The following is a 16,676-nucleotide window of genomic DNA, read 5'->3' as shown; positions in this document are numbered from 1 at the left end:
GTCCCCATATTTGTACCCTAAAGTTCAGAGTGAGGAAGGAACCTTGACAAGCTCAAGCTAGGCACGGATGTAGATTTCCATTTTATATGTCATTCCCTCTACATTTGAATGTTGATGCTGCTAAGACCCATATCCTAATGGCAGCTTGTCAGGCTTTCCTTGCTGTGAGCTCTTCCTTTTGGAGACTGTACATTGTGGAATATCAACATTTCAAACCCTGGAAGCCTAAGATACAGAGATAGATTGGATGCTCCTATTACCCTGGATTTAAATAAAAACAAAATGCTTGAATGAAATTAAAACTACAATCGTTATAATTAGCTGCAGATGACATTTGGAAACCACTAATTCATATTTTTAGTATTTGATGAAGCACTTCATTATACTTTTCATATTTGGAAGCAGGAATGAATTTTTCCTGTTCATTAAGTGTGGGGAATTTTTTCCTGGCAATTTATAAACCAATAGGTTTGGGGTATGCAGAACAGGGAAGAGATGAGATCTGCAAAGACACAGGCCAAGTCATTCCTTCCCCACCCCTCCCCCCAAGGCTGGAATCAGCTCCTATCCCTTCCCTCCTGCATTGTGCTGAAAGGCTGCTGCTGGCCACCTTCTGGTGTGAATCCCCCGCCACACACATATGTTGCCTTGGGAAGATGCGGTGCCAGGTACCAGAACAGGCTGGTCCATCCCGGGGACCCAGCCAGGCATGGAGGGCGGAGAGTGCAGGGCAGGGAAGGTTGGGTTGATCAGTCACGCCCACTGTGTGAGAAGTGTACAGGACTGTTTGTGTGACCTCTCCCTGTGTGAACCCAACAGCCTTAAAGATAAGAAGGTAAATAAAAAGAATCCAGCTACGCAGTATTTCTTTTTAACAGGGGCTCAGTCAACTTGATGTTAATTTGAATGTTTGTACTGCATAGTTCTGAATGAATGTCGTTGAACTCACTTGAATATAAGTAATTTTACCAGATGTCCCGTATTCAACAGAGGGAAATATGGTCACCCAATCCTCAACATGTAGCTTACTACTACTAGAATGTAGCTTAATTCCTCTAGAATTCCATAGTTTAATTACCTTCCCTAGTTTTATTAATGAAGACCCCCTTACAAATGTATAACTTTCACTCCCCCTTACTCATCACCTCTGAATTTGGACCACAGAGCCTAAAAGTCTAAGCTGATATAACTCACATGCTGATTGGCCAGAAGAGAGAAGATTAGGAAGAAAAGTATCTAAACAGTATACCCTCCCTACTCTCACTTAACCTTGTTACAACCTCAGTATGTAAATTACACCTGTGTAGACTTACTTACACACCAGTAAGTGGGTGTCAGTAGGTCTCAGGGAGTGTTAAGTTACAACACTTTACCTCTGAATTTGGCCAGAAAGTATAAAAATAACTTTGAAAATAATGAAGCAACATGATTCTGACCATAAATTATTTTGCTTAGTATGCAGAACACATCTGTGATCTATGTAAATTACAGTTCATAGAAAACATTGAACCTTTGAAGTTTTGCTAGTTGAGGTGTAATGATAATAACCAATAACTGCTTTAATAAGAATTTTTAGTCTTATTTACTAGGTTTACATTGGTCATGCTTTTCAGATTAAAGGGGTTTCAAAAGGAATAGGTAGACTAAAAGATAGGTGGAGATAAATTGTCCTTTGTATATTGCTTCTGAGATCATATTATCAACGGTTGCCTTTGAAACAATATTTCTGTGTTCTTTCAGCTTGATTGCATACTGCTAGTTATTAATTGGAAATATTAATTAAAACTTTCAGAGGAGCATGTATCTTGTTTCCAGTATCAAACTTTATATGTATTACACATATAAAAAGATGTACTTCTACAAATGAGACCACAGGCTCTCAAGTCAAGCACCAGAAAACAAGGAAGACACAGTTAGTGACCTTTTGTGAAAAGTTTGGTTTAAGAGACTTGCCTAGCATCATATAGAAACAATGTGGCAGCATTCAACTGTCTTAACCATGAGGCCATCCTTTCCCTACCTGCAATCTCTGAACTCAGTCACTACACACCTTCCAACTTCTACAATAAATGAAGCAGGGGTCCTAATTTCCTTTATTACAAAACACAGATTTCATCCCCAGACTATGTGCACTGAATGAGGCAGGAGTCCTGTGGAAAGATAGTATGAGATCATGTAATTAAATACTGTATTATAATGCATATGGACAAGGGGTGCAAACTAAGGTTGCACAGGCAAACCTAATTCTGGCATTTCCTAACTTCTGAGTGCTTGACTTTGCAATCTTAATAATGTTCTTTTAATGTAGTTTTTTTATGTGTGTAATTTCCTGGGTTTTTTAAAAAAGCAAATGGAAAAAAAGCCCCTAAATTCCATCATGTGCCATCATATTGACACCCACATGAATCATCAGCAGGGTTGAAACCTTTAGATGCACTGCACAGACCTCTGCCACTTGAGCTGAGTAAGTGATAGTAATGGTAGATTATGACCCTCTGTGTGGACCAGTGCTAATTGGGACTGGGACACTTTGCCAGTGGGTTATAAAGATATTTGCTGACAACAGAAGAATGGTGAAATTAATGGATCTTGGGTTATATCCAGGCTCTGGAGGGGAGTGTGCTCCAATCAGCACAGACTCTTCTGCACATTCCCCCCAAATATGATCCCTTCTGTCCCATCTCCTCCAACCTGTTCCTTCCTGTCTTTTCCCCACCCCTGACTTCATTGTCTCAATCCTTTTCTCCTCTCACTTAACCAGTTTCAGTGTCCAGTCATCAAGCATCTCATCCCAGTCCTTTTGCACAGCAACTCCTAATCTTACTCTTCCAGATTCCCTGGCCCAATCCTGCTCTCCCTTCCATTCTCTATCTCCTTGTCCAGACATTCCCAGTTCTCTCACTAAGCCCCCAGCTCTTTCTCCCCAGTGTCCTTGCCAAGCCAGTCTCAGTTCCACTCCATCCCTTGGCTTCTTCTCGAATATGCTTCTCTATTCCACCTGGGCCTACAGTCACCCCCAGCCCACATTTCCCTCCTTGGGTACTTTGTCCAACCTCAGTGTCCTCTCCCTGACTCTTTGCCCCAGTCTCTTTGCCCATCCAGTCCCAGTTCTCCTCTGAACACCAGCTCCTCAATATGTGTCTCCTCTCCCACTTCAATTCTTTCTGCCATATCACTGATTCTCAGGCCCAGTGTCCTTGCCTAGCCAGTCCCAATAACTCCCAGTTCCCACTCTCCCATTTTCCTCTGTGCCCCCCTGTCCCACTCTCTCTGTCCAGCCAGCACCAGTCTCGCCCTACTTCCCTGTCCCAATCTCCAGTCCCAGTCTCTTCTCCACCTTAACTTCCAGTCCCACTTTTCCCCACTACCAGCCTCCAGTGTCAGTCTTTCCTGCAAGGGTCCTTGTCCCAATTTAATTCCCTGCTTCCAGGTCCTTCTGTTGTCCCACTGCATTTGAATTAGGCAGTTTCCTCCTCCACATTACCAGAAGTGTCAGAATGCCTCACTGCTTCCGGTCTGTGTTTCACTTGGGCGTAGGCCTCTGGGCACCAGGTGCGGGCTGCAGTGCACATGTTCACAGGCAGAAAGATAGGAGCCTAGGGAACTTTTACTATGAAAATATAGGCACCAGGCTATTTTAGGCACCTACAGGGCTCAGGGGCAACTGAGTGCGGTTTTTTTTTAATCTCTGTAGGGCCTAATTCTTGCAGTGAGGCATCTAAGTCCTTTTGTGAATCTAGACCAGAGTGACTTTAATCCCCCCTCCATCGGGAGGCATTGTAAAGGAACAATATAACACAAAATGTGTGCGGTGCTGTGTGGGGCATTCCTAACTGTCAAAGTGGTTAAGCACTGGAATAAACTGCCCAGGGAGGTTGTGGAATCTACATCAATGTAAAATTTTAAGAGCAGGTTGGACAAACACCTGTCAGGGATGGTCTATAATACTTAGTCCTGCCATGAGTGCAGGGGACTGGATTAAATGACCTCTCGAGGTCCCTTCCAGTTCTATAATTCTATGATTCTGTGATCAGGGCAGTCAGGATCTGAGTTTACTTAGTTTCTACCAGGGGTGGCCAAACTGTCACTCGCGAGCCATGTGCAGCTCTTTTATCATTAAATAGTGTCTCTTAATGCCCCCGTCCCTGCCCATTCTCCACCTACCAGACTGGAGGTGGGGGAGCTCAGGACCTCTGCCTTGCAGCAAGGTGGTGGGGTAGGGACCTCTGCCCAGTAGGAAAGGGAGTCTCAGGGCTTCTGCCCAGTGGGGAAGGGGGGGTCTTATGGTTTCAGCCCTGCAGGGCACACCTGCCAGGGCTCAGGTCTTCAACAGGAGCAGGGCTGAAACCCCAAGCCGCAGCAGGCATGCCCCAGCTCTCAAACTTCTGAAGATTGTCGTATGTTGCTTGGAGGGTCAGTAAGTTTGGCCACCTCTGGTGTATACCCTCAGCATTTCACGCTGACAGGGCTCCTGTGGAGCCTCAATGCAACGTACCACTGGTGGAAAACTCCAAGGGACAGTAGTAGTAGCAACACTACTTCTTAGTGTGAGTCCACCCTATGCTACTTCTTAGTGCTTCTGAGGGTGAATCCACCCATTTCCAGGGCATAGCAAGCCCAGTTGGTGCAAGGAGGCATAGTTCAGCCCTTTCTCAGCCTGCCTCAGTGAATCTGGCCCAAAGAGATTAGCTTTTTTAAATAAAAATGTTGACTGTGTGTGATTCTAGTTAAGGGAGGCTCGGACACATAAGCAGTTTTCGAAGTATTTCAGCCCAGTAGCAGTTCATTTTGCAGACCTAAAAAGTGGAATGAAAACCTTTTGTCAGCTGCTGACGTAGTCTGCCCAGCCCCTGGGTTAAGGGAAGGAATTGCTTCAAATTGTTCAGCAACAACCCTGGGGGAAAATAACCCCATCCACAGTCATTCTGAGAGAGGAATTTGAGGTTTGGATGATGTAAAGTACAGGAATTAGTATGTGGGAGAGGATTCCACACGGCTCTGATGTGGATACAGAGGGACCCTCAAAGAGGGAGACAAAATTATATCACTGCTATAATTCTTATACTTCTTCAAAGAAAATTAAAAATTCTAATTGAGGAACTACATAACAAAGGGATATATGGGCTGCTTTTCTGTCTATATATTTACATACTTATGTGGCCCCCATGACCCTAATATCTTAGCACTAATTATTTAAAAACATAAATAATAATAATGTCTCTCTTACTTTTCTCTTTATTCAAGAGAAAGTGACTGAATACTTCCTAATGTGTATGTGTTTGTGTGTGTGTGTTTGTGTGTGTGTGTGTAGAACTTACAGAGGGAAATGTAAGTAAAAAAACTTGAATTTTGGATTTATCTCTGAAAGTGATGGAGTATGTAGTCATTCTTATCTATCGTAAGAGTGAGATTCATAGTCCTGATTCACCTCTTGTGAACATTCTGTCTCCAGCAATCATGAGCCTCCACCTATTGTTTGGCAATTGCATTGTTTCAGTAGAATGTAGCTGTTGTGGGAGGTTCTGATTATGGTGGAAGAGGTATTCTTTGTGGTAGCTATGTAAGTTTTTGACTATCAGAACAGAGACCTTGAACTGGTTGGCAAGTGTAGAACTGGGATGATGTGTTTCATAGATTCATAAACTCTAAGGCCAGAAGGGACGGTTGTTATCGTCTAAGGTGAACTCCTGTATAGCACAAGCCAATAAAACTACCCCCAAATAATTTCTAGAATGTATCTTTTAGTAAAACATCCAATCTTGATTTATAAATTGTCAGTGATGGAGACTCTACCGCAACCCTTAGTAAATTGCTCCAATGATTAACTACTCTCACCATTAAAAGTTTACACCTTGTTTCCAGTCTGAATTTGTCTAGCTTCAAGTTCCAACCATTGATTTGTGTTATACCTGTCTCTGCTAGATTGCAGAGCCCAGTATTAAATATTTGTTTCTCCTGTAGGTACTTATATACTGTTATCAAGTCATCCTTTAGGTAACAGAATATACCCGTTTTCAAACCCTACACACTTTTGTAATAATCTATGTACAAAGTATGCCTTGTAAAGTATCATTTGAAAACTTATAATTTGCTGATCAATATCCTCCTGATAAAATACATGTGGCAACATTATATGTGAAGTTATAAGATTCCACTGCACTGTGCTATTAACACATGTTCCAAGCTGAAGTTGACATACAGGTCTGTCTCAAACAAAGGAATGTGTGCTCTGCTTAATGTGCATGTAAGCAGTAAGCAGAATCATCAAGCAGGAAAGGAAATATAGCTCAACTAGGTGAGAAAAAAGCAGCAGGGAACATCTTTCCCCATAGAACTTTTGTCTTCTGGTACCCAGCTGGAAATATTTTTCAAGAGGAAACTGAAACTACAAAAATGAGGGACAAGCACCCCAAGGCAACTCCCCCGCCCATAGATTCACTGCACCTGAATGGATAAAGGAAGCAGCTGTTGGACTGGAGAAGGAGTCTTAACATAAGAAGTTTAATCATGAAAGCACGTGGTAAGAACTTTGCTTTGAATTTAACATAGTAATTTAGGCACCAGGAGCATTTTACCTTTAGTTTTCTTGTAATCATTTCTGACTTTTATTTCTCATTACTTGTACTCACTTAAAATCTACCTCTTTGTAATTAATACATTTGTTTTATTGTTTTGTCTAATCCAGTGTGAAGTTTCTCAGAAACTCTTTTTGGGGTGGCGAGTTGTGTGCATATTATTTCTACTGGAGAAATAATGGACTTTATATAACTTGTGCTGTCCAGAAAAATGTTGGCCAGGCTGTACAGGCCATACATTTCTATGGGAAAATCTAAGACTAGGGGTGTATTGATGTCATTCTGCAGTATAACTGAGGCTGTTGAGAGCCAGAGTGTAATGCAAGCATGGCTGGCAGGCTGCAGATATTCACTCAGAGTGAGGTTTGCATGCTGGAGGGCTGTTTGTGAGCAGCCCAAGTGGGAGCTACTTCAGCAAAGCATTGTAAGGCACCCCTGATTTCAGGGCAGGGGTTACAGTTGCTCATTAGTCTGGATTGTACCCTGGTATGTCTTCTCTTTGTTAAACTAAATAGATTGAGCTCCTTGAGTCTACCACTGTAAGTCATCTTTTTAATCATTTAGTCCTTCTTGTGGCTCTTCTCTGAACCCTTTATCAACATTCTTTTTGAATTGTAGGGACCAAAAGTGGACACAGCATTCCAGCAGCGGTTGCACCAATGCCAAATACAGAGATAAAATAATCTCTCTATTCCTGCTTGAGAGTCCTCTGTTTATGCATCCCAGGTTTGCATTGGTTCTTGTGGCCACAGCATCACACTAGGAGTTCATGTTCAACCGATTTTCCATCATGACCCCCAAATCTTTTTCAGAGCCATTGCTTCCTAGGATAGAGACCTTCATCCTGTAAGTACGGCCTACGTTCAGTGTTCTAGGTCATGTGTTGCTAAGCAAATGGGCTGCTGCATTTTGTACCAATGGAAGTTTTTCAGGATGAATGGCTTCATTCCCAAATATAAGAAGTTGCCATTATTGAGTGTAGAGGTCAAAAATGTATATTCTGTGTCTTGTTCAGCACTATATTGGCAATTAATTTGTAATCATAAGATAGTAAGCGTGATAGAGCATTTTGTGACAGATTAAAATGCACTCTAAAGTCTCTGGCACAGATCCTTGACTGTGCCGGGGCTGCTTTGTGCTGGCAGTGCAAATTGGCGTTAAAGCCAGCTTAAGCAGCCCTGGGAGAATCATCACCCCATTGTATGTCCTGGTGGTACAGAGTCAGCAAAACCACTCCTGTGCCACTCTCTCTTCCTGATTTTGGGGTAGAAGATGTCACCAGGGCTTCTCTGAGCTGGTTATCACTGGCTGCTGTAATAGGCTGTTGGCAATCAGTGTCTGCTCTAAGTTACACCAGAGGACCAGACCAATATGCACCCAGCCCAGATTGGGCAGCACAAAGGTGGCTTCAAGCCACATTTTCACCCCCTTTCCTGAGCTGCACTATGCATTACTCTAGCACAGCTGAAGATTGCGGCCTGTAGTTTTATGTGGCTAACTTTCACTTAGGAATTAGTTGGTCATGCAGCCAGTAGTTTTGTTAAGATTTTCCTTGGCAAGAGTGCATTGAAATAGCTTATGTATAATTACACAATTTTACTTTGACTTGTATTTCCTGATTATATTGATAAGCAAGAGTCTTGGCTATTAAGAAACATATGTAATCTTATACTGCATACAATGATACTGTATGAACTGATATTGGAACAATGTCTAGAATTCTTTCCCAGCCTATTAACAGCATTCTGAGTGCAAACAGCTTTGATTGAACACCTGCTCATTCACACGCCATTGTACAGTCTAGTAGTACTTCTTGGAAAGATGCATTTTCTTCTTACATTAACTGCACATGAAAATACTATTCTGAGACAGGAAGACAGTTTATTAAAACTCAAATTGCAAGGACTAATAGAAATGATCCAGGCCTCTAGCTAAAACACTACATGTTATTGTTCCTCAGGGCAGACCTAACACCCATTAAAGCCAATGGAAAAATTCTCATTGATTTTAAATGGAATCTGGATCAGTCCCTTATACCATTAGAATTTTAGCCTTCTCTCTCTTTTATGGTTCATATTAGCATTAGATCCCTTAAGTGAAATATTGGCCCCATTGAGATCAATCGGAGTTTTGTATGGATTTCACTGCGGTCGGGATTTCACCCCATGTTGAGAGGTTTACCATTTTTGGTTTTTACTAGTTGAAAGGAAAGCTGTGACACTCCTATACAGTTAAATAAGGACGCAAGCAGTTTGGATGAATAACTCCACATTGGAGGCAAATTGGGCAAAAAATGTATCTACATTCACTAGAAATGTGAAATAATAACTAATTCATAACAAAATCCCAAACTGTTCAAAATCCAGAGTATTCTATATGTTGATGAAAAAATCAATACTGGGTTGATTTGGTGTGAAGTTCCTTAAAAGCAGGTAGATTTTCAAGCTAGTTCTGTGAAAACGGACAATTTTTTTTTAGCAAATGTGGGCCCATTTTAACTCATTTTTACTTTGAAATGGTCTCATTTTTAATGAAAAGATGTATTTCACAGTAAAAATAGTCCATTCATGTCATAAACAGATGGTTAAGGGTTAATGTCTCTTTTACCTGTACAGGGTTAAGAAGCTCAGTAAACCTGGCTGACATCTGACCAGAGGACCAATAGGGAGACAAGATACTTTCAGATCTAGGTGGAGGGAAGTCCTTGTTTGTGCTTTTTGTTTGGTTCGTTGTTTGCTCTCTGGACTGAGAGGGACGGGACATCATTCCAGGCTTTCCCAATCTTTCTGAATCAGTCTTTCATGTTTCAAAATTGTAAGTAATAGCCAGGCAAGGCGGATTAGTCTTATGTTTGTTTTCTCAACTTGTAAATGTGTCTTTTTGCTGGAAGGATTTTTTACCTCTGTTTGCTGTAACTTTGAATCTAAGGCGGGGAAGGAGGGGTTCTCTAGTCTATATGAATCTGAGTACCCTGTAAAGCATTTTCCATCCTGATTTTACAGAGATAACTTTTACTTTTTTTCTTTCTTTAATTAAAAGCTTTCTTTTTAAGAACCTGATTGATTTTTCCTTGTTTTAAAATCCAAGGAATTGAGTCTGAACTCACCAGGGATTGGTGGGGGGAAAGGAGGGAGGATGGTTAATTCCTCCTGGTTCTAAGGTCCAAGGAGTTTGGATCGGTGTGAAGCCTCTCACGCAACCCAGGGAGGGGAAAGGCTGGGGGGAAAAGAAGGGGAATGGTTAATTTCTCCTTGTTTTAAGATCCAAGGGGTTTGGGTCTGGGTTTGGGGGAACAGAAAGTGTGCCAGACACTAAATTCTGGCTGGTGGCAGCGTACCAAATTTAAGCTAGTAATTAAGCTTAAAAGTGTTCATGCAGGTCCCCACTTTTTGTACCCTAAAGTTCAAAGTGGGGGAAAAAACCTTGACATAATGAGCAGCGGTTGGGATTTTTAGGAACCAAAAGCGAATAGGATTTTTTTTCTCTCTCCTTTCTAGCTGTTTGGAAAGCAGCTTGATGGCAGAGGTGTTAAATTTTTAACAAGGGTCATTGTTAAGAGAAGGCTTCAAGCTGTGAGCCAGCAGACAGCCAGCAAAAGGCATTTACAAGTTGAATTGTTAGCTTTCTTTCTACCTCTCGGTATAGCTAGTTAGAAAATCTCTAACTAGCATCCCAGTCAGTAAGCTGCAGAAGTAGTGTGGCCAGCACAAGAAAGCAGAAAAAATGAGCACCAAGGAAGCAGTTAAACAGGAACTGGCTAGACTGGATGCAGAAGAGAAAGCCAAACAGGTTGACCACAGGAGAACTATGGAGATGAAACAAAAAGAGCTAGAGATGAAAGAAAAAGAGATGGAGATAAGAGAAAGAGAAGAGAAAGCCAAAGAGGCTGACCACAAGAGAGCTATAGAGATGAAAGAAAGAGAAGACAAAGCCAAAGAGGCTGACCACCAGAGGGCTTTGGAGCTCCAAAGGGAGGCTCTGGAATTAGAAAAGGCTAAGCAGGATGGAACAGCCAACCCTAACAATCCTTCTCCAGGTAGTGTTCCCCATCCCAGGAAATTCCCCACCTACAAGGCAGGTGATGATACTGAGGCCTTCTTAGAAATTTTTGAAAGGACCTGCCATGGGTACAACATTTCTACAGACCAGTACATGACAGAGCTGAGGCCACAGCTCAGTGGACCCCTAGCAGAGGTGGAGGCTGAAATGCCTAAGGAACACACGAACAATTATGAACTTTTTCAAACCAAGGCCAGAATCAGAATGGGGCTAACACCTGAGCATGCCCGTCGGAGGTTCAGAGCCCTAAGGTGGAAACCAGATGTGTCATTTACCCAACACGCCTACCACATTGGAAAGAATTGGAATGCCTGGATATCAGGAGCAAATGTTAACTCTCTGGAAGAGCTGTCCCTACTAATGCAAATGGAGCAGTTCTTAGAGAGTGTTCCTGAGGAAATAGGAAGGTACATCCTAGATGGGAAGCCCAAAACGGTAACCGAGGCGGGGGAGATTGGAGCCAGATGGGTGGAAGTGGCAGAAAAGAAAAAAGCTACTAGCAAGGGGAGCGAATATCACAGGAGGGAAACAGAAAATAAACCCTATAACCGAGGGCAACCCAAGACCCCACCTACAACCCAAGGAAAGCCCCAGACACCCTATTGTCCCACCTCACCAGTCTCCAGCAACCCACCTCGGCCCAGTGACCAATCAGCTGGGCGATGTTTTAAATGTAATGAACTGGGACATATAAAGGCCAGCTGCCCCAAAAACCCCAACAGAGTGCAGTTCATTACACTACCATCACACCAAAGATCCCCAGGCCCAGATGCCTCTCAAATACCCTCAGAGCGAAGGGAAACCTTGAGAGTGGGCGGAAAGAAGGTTATCACGTGGAGAGACACAGGGGCACAAGTGTCAGCTATCCACCAATCCTTAGTGGACCCCAAATTCATCAACCCAGAGACCCAAGTGACAATTTACCCATTCATGTCAAAATCTGTAAACTTGCCTACAGCTGAACTGCCTGTCCAGTACAAGGGCTGGTCAGGAATGTGGACTTTTGCAGTCTATGACAATTATCACATCCCCATGCTACTGGGGGAAGACTTGATCAACCAGGTGAAGCAGGCCAAGTGGGTGGAAATGGTTACACACAGCCAAGCCAGGCAAGCTTCCAGACCCATCCCTGTTCCTGAGCCATCCACAAGGGCCCCGTCTGTGTTACCAGAGACCCAGACAGAGGTGGTGGACCCAGATCCCCTGCCAATGACTGCAACAGCCATAGTGCATCCAGTCCTAGAACCGGAACTGGAAAAGCAACCAGCACTAGAACTGTTGCCAGCACTGACGCCACCACTTGCAAACCCATCTATCACTCCAACGCCAGAGGGCACCAGAGGGCCTGAACTGGCAGAAGCAGCAGACAACCCTACCCAAGAGGCTCATCCAGAGCCTGAAATATCGCATGGTGCACCAGCGGCAAGCGGTACACCATCAACGAAAACCACCCCATCACCTACATTGCTTCCAGAGGGACCAAGCCCAAGTCCACAGTCTAAGGAGGAACTGGTGTCTCCAGCCACAAGGGAACAGTTCCAGACTGAGCAGTAAGCAGATGACAGCCTTCAGAAAGCTTGGGCGGCAGCACGGCGCACCCAACCGCCTCTCAGCTCTTCTAAACGATCCCGGTTTGTTGTAGAACACAGACTTTTATACAAGGAGACTCTTTCTGGTGGACACCAGGAAGACTGGCATCCTCAAAAACAGTTGGTAGTTCCAACTAAGTACCGGGGAAAGCTCTTAAGCTTAGCCCATGATCATCCCAGTTGCCATTCTGGGGTGAACAGAACCAAAGACAGGTTGGGGAAGTCCTTCCACTGGGAGGGAATGGGCAAGGACGTTGCTAATTATGTCCGGTCTTGTGAGGTGTGCCAAAGAGTGGGAAAGCCACAAGACCAGGTCAAAGCCCCTCTCCAGCCACTCCCCATAATTGAGGTCCCATTTCAGCAAGTAGCTGTGGATATTCTGGGTCCTTTCCCAAAAAAGACCCCCAGAGGAAAGCAGTACATACTGACCTTCATGGATTTTACTACCCGATGGCCAGAAGCAGTAGCTCTAAGCAACACCTGGGCTAAAACTGTGTGCCAGGCCTTAACAGACATTTTTGCCAGGGTAGGCTGGCCCTCCGACATCCTTACAGATTCAGGAACTAATTTCCTGGCAGGGACCATGAAAAATCTGTGGGAAGCTCATGGGATGAATCACTTGGTTGGCCCCCTTACCACCATCAAACCAATGGCCTTGTGGAGAGGTTTAATGGAACTTTGGGGGCCATGATACATACATTCATAAATGAACACTCCGATGATTGGGACCTAGTGTTGCAGCAGTTGCTTTTCGCCTACAGAGCTGTACCACATCCCCGTTTAGGGTTTTCACCATTCGAACGTGTGTATGGCCACGAGGTTAAGGGGCCATTACAGTTGGTGAAGCAGCAATGGGAGGGGTTTATGCCTTCTGCAGGAATTAACGTTCTAGACTTTGTAAACAACCTACAAAACACCCTCTGACACTCTTTAGCCCTTGCTAAAGAAAGCCTAAAGGATGCTCAGGAAGAGCAAAAGGCCTGGTATGATAAACATACCAGAGAGCGTTCCTTCAAAGTAGGAGACTAGATTATGGTCTTGAAGGTGCAACAGGCCCATAAGATGGAAGCGTCATGGGAAGGGCCATTCACGGTTCAAGAGCGCCTGGGAGCTGTTAACTACCTCATAGCATTCCCCACCTCCACCCTAAAGCCTAAAGTGTACCATGTTAATTCTCTCAAGCCCTTTTATTCCAGAGACTTAAAGGTTTGTCAGTTTACAGTCCAGGGAGATGATGCTGAGTGGCCTGAAGGTGTCTACTACGAAGGGAAAAAAGACGGTGGCGTGGAAGAGGTGAAACTCTCAACCACCTTGGAACGTCTGCAGTGGCGACAAATCAAGGAGCTGTGCACTAGCTTTGCCCCATTGTTCTCAGCCACCCCAGGACGGACTGAACTGGCATACCACTCCATTGACACAGGTAATGCTCACCCAATTAGAACCCCACCCTACCGGGTGTCTCCTCATGCCCAAGCTGCTATAGAACGGGAGATCCAGAACATGCTACAGATGGGTATAATCCACTCATCTACCAGTGCATGGGCATCCCCAGTGGTTCTGGTACCCAAACCAGATGGGGAAATACGCTTTTGCGCGGACTACCGTAAGCTAAATGCGGTAACTCGTCCGGACAACTATCCAATGCTATGCACCAATGAGCTATTGGAGAAGTTGGGACGTGCCCAGTTCATCTCGACAATAGACTTAACCAAGGGGTACTGGCAAGTACCGCTAGATGAACCCGCCAATGAAAGGTCAGCGTTCATCTCCCATGCAGGGGTGTATGAATTTAATGTGCTTCCTTTCGGGCTGCGAAATGCACCCGCCACCTTCCGAAGACTTGTGGATGGTCTCCTAGCAGGATTGGGAGAATATGCAGTTGCCTACCTCGATGATGTGGCCATTTTTTCTGATTCATGGGCAGAACACCTGGAACACTTGGAAAAAGTCTTTGAGCGCATCAGGCAGGCAGGACTAACTGTTAAAGCTAAAAAGTGTCAAATAGGTCAAAACAGAGTGACTTACCTTGGACACCAGGTGGGTCAAGGAACGATAAACCCTCTACAGGCCAAGGTGGATACCATTCAAAAGTGGCCTGTCTCAAAGTCAAAGAAACAGGTCCAATCCTTCTTAGGCTTGGCCAGGTATTACAGGCGATTTGTACCACACTACATCCAAATCACTGCCCCACTAACAGACCTGACCAAAAAGACCCAGCCGAATGCAGTTAGGTGGACTGATGAGTGTCAGAAGGCCTTTACCCAGCTTAAGGCAACACTCATGTCTGACCTAGTGCTAAGGGCCCCAGACTTTGACAAACCATTCCTAGTAACCACAGATGCATCTAAGCGTGGTGTAGGAGCAGTTTTAATACAGGAAGGACCGGATCAAAACTTCCATCCTGTCGTGTTTCTCAGCAAGAAACTGTCTGAGAGGGAAAGCCGCTGGTCAATCAGTGAAAAAGAATGCTATGCCATTGTGTATGCTCTGGAAAAGCTATAGCCATATGTTTGGGGCCGGCGTTTCCAGCTACAAACCGACCATGCTGCGCTAAAGTGGCTTCATACTGCCAAGGGAAACAACAAAAAAAACTGCTGCAATGGAGTTTAGCTCTCCAAGATTTTGATTTTGAAATTCAACACATTTCAGGAGCTTCTAACAAAGTAGCTGATGCCCTCTCCTGTGAAAGTTTCCTAGAATCAACTGGTTAAAAATTGTCCTTAAAATGTGAAAAGGGTTGTAGTTTACATAATTAGTAGTATATGTAAAGGTGCATGTGTTTTATTAATCTGTTTATTCTAAAGTTCTAGGAAGAAATCACCGCCAGTGTGGTTCCACACTGTCTGAGATTTGGGGGGCATGTCATAAACAGATGGTTAAGGGTTAATGTCTCTTTTACCTGTACAGGCTTAAAAAGCTCAGTAAACCTGGCTGACACCTGACCAGAGGACCAATAGGGGGACAAAATACTTTCAAATCTTGGTGGAGGGAAGTCTTTGTTTGTGCTTTTTGTTTGGTTCGTTGTTCGCTCTCGGGACTGAAAGGGACGGGACATCATTCCAGGCTTTCCTAGTCTTTCTGAATCAGTCTTTCATGTTTCAAGATTGTAAGTAATAGCCAGGCAAGGCGGATTAGTCTTATGTTTGTTTTCTCAACTTGTAAATGTGTCTTTTTGCTGGAAGGATTTTTTACCTCTGTTTGCTGTAACTTTGAATCTAAGGCTGGGGGTGGGGAGTTTCTCTAGTCTATATGAATCTGAGTACCCTGTAAAGCATTTTCCATCCTGATTTTACAGAGATAACTTTTACTTTTTTTCTTTCTTTAATTAAAAGCTTTCTTTTTAAGAACCTGATTGATTTTTCCTTGTTTTAAAATCCAAGGAATAGAGTCTGAACTCACCAGGGATTGGTGGGGGGAAAGGAGGAGGGGTGGTTAATTCCTCCTGGTTCTAAGGTCCAAGGAGTTTGGATTGGTGTGAAGCCTCTCAAGGCAACCCAGGGAGGGGAAAGGCTGGGGGGAAAAGAAGGGGAATGGTTAATTTCTCCTTGTTTTAAGATCCAAGGGGTTTGGGTCTGGGTTCCCCAGGGAAGGTTTTGGTGGAACAGAAAGTGTGCCAGACACTAAATTCTGGCTGGTGGCAGCGTACCAAATTTAAGCTAGTAATTAAGCTTAAAAGTGTTCATGCAGGTTCCCACTTTTTGTACCCTAAAGTTCAAAGTGGGGGAAAAAACCTTGACAATTCAACTAGCCAGTTTGTCAAGACTGCAAAATTTCACAGAACAATTATTATTATTACTTGTGTTAAAATAGCACAGAGGCCCCAATATTAAACATTTCAATGAATTTCCATTAAACAAAAATTATGAATGCCACTCAGCTTAACTGTTCATCCACATTACAATTATTTGCATTGTAGTAGTGCCTGGAGATCTGAAGCAGATCAGGACCTGTCATGGTATAATCCCCCACTCTGAACCTTAGTGTCCAAAAGATGGGGTACCAGCATGAATTCCTCTAAGCTCAATTACCAGCTTAGTACTTGTAGCGCTGCCACCAACCAGGAATTCCAGTGCCTGGTACACTCCGGTCCCCCAAAAACCTTGCCCGGGGAACCCCAAGACCCAGTCCCTCTGGATCTTACCACAAGGAAAGTAAACCCTTTCCCTCATCATTGCATCTCCCAGGCTTCCCCTCCCTGGGTTACCCTGGAAGATCACTGTGATTCAAACTCCTTGAATCTTAAAACAGAGAGGAAAATTCACCTTCCCCCGTCCTTCCCTCTCCCCCTCCCAGACTCTCCCTGAGAGAGGAAGTAATCCTAACACAGAGAGAAAATTAACTTCTCTCTTCCCCTTCCCTCCTTTCTCCCCACCAATTCCCTGGTGAATCCAGACCCAGTCCCCTGGGGTCTCACCAGAATAAAAAAAAAACAATCAGGTTCTTAAACTAGAAA

Source organism: Gopherus evgoodei, chromosome 2 (assembly GCF_007399415.2).
Source record: "Gopherus evgoodei ecotype Sinaloan lineage chromosome 2, rGopEvg1_v1.p, whole genome shotgun sequence".
Taxonomy (NCBI): Eukaryota; Metazoa; Chordata; order Testudines; family Testudinidae; genus Gopherus; species Gopherus evgoodei.
This window is presented reverse-complemented; position numbering follows the sequence as displayed.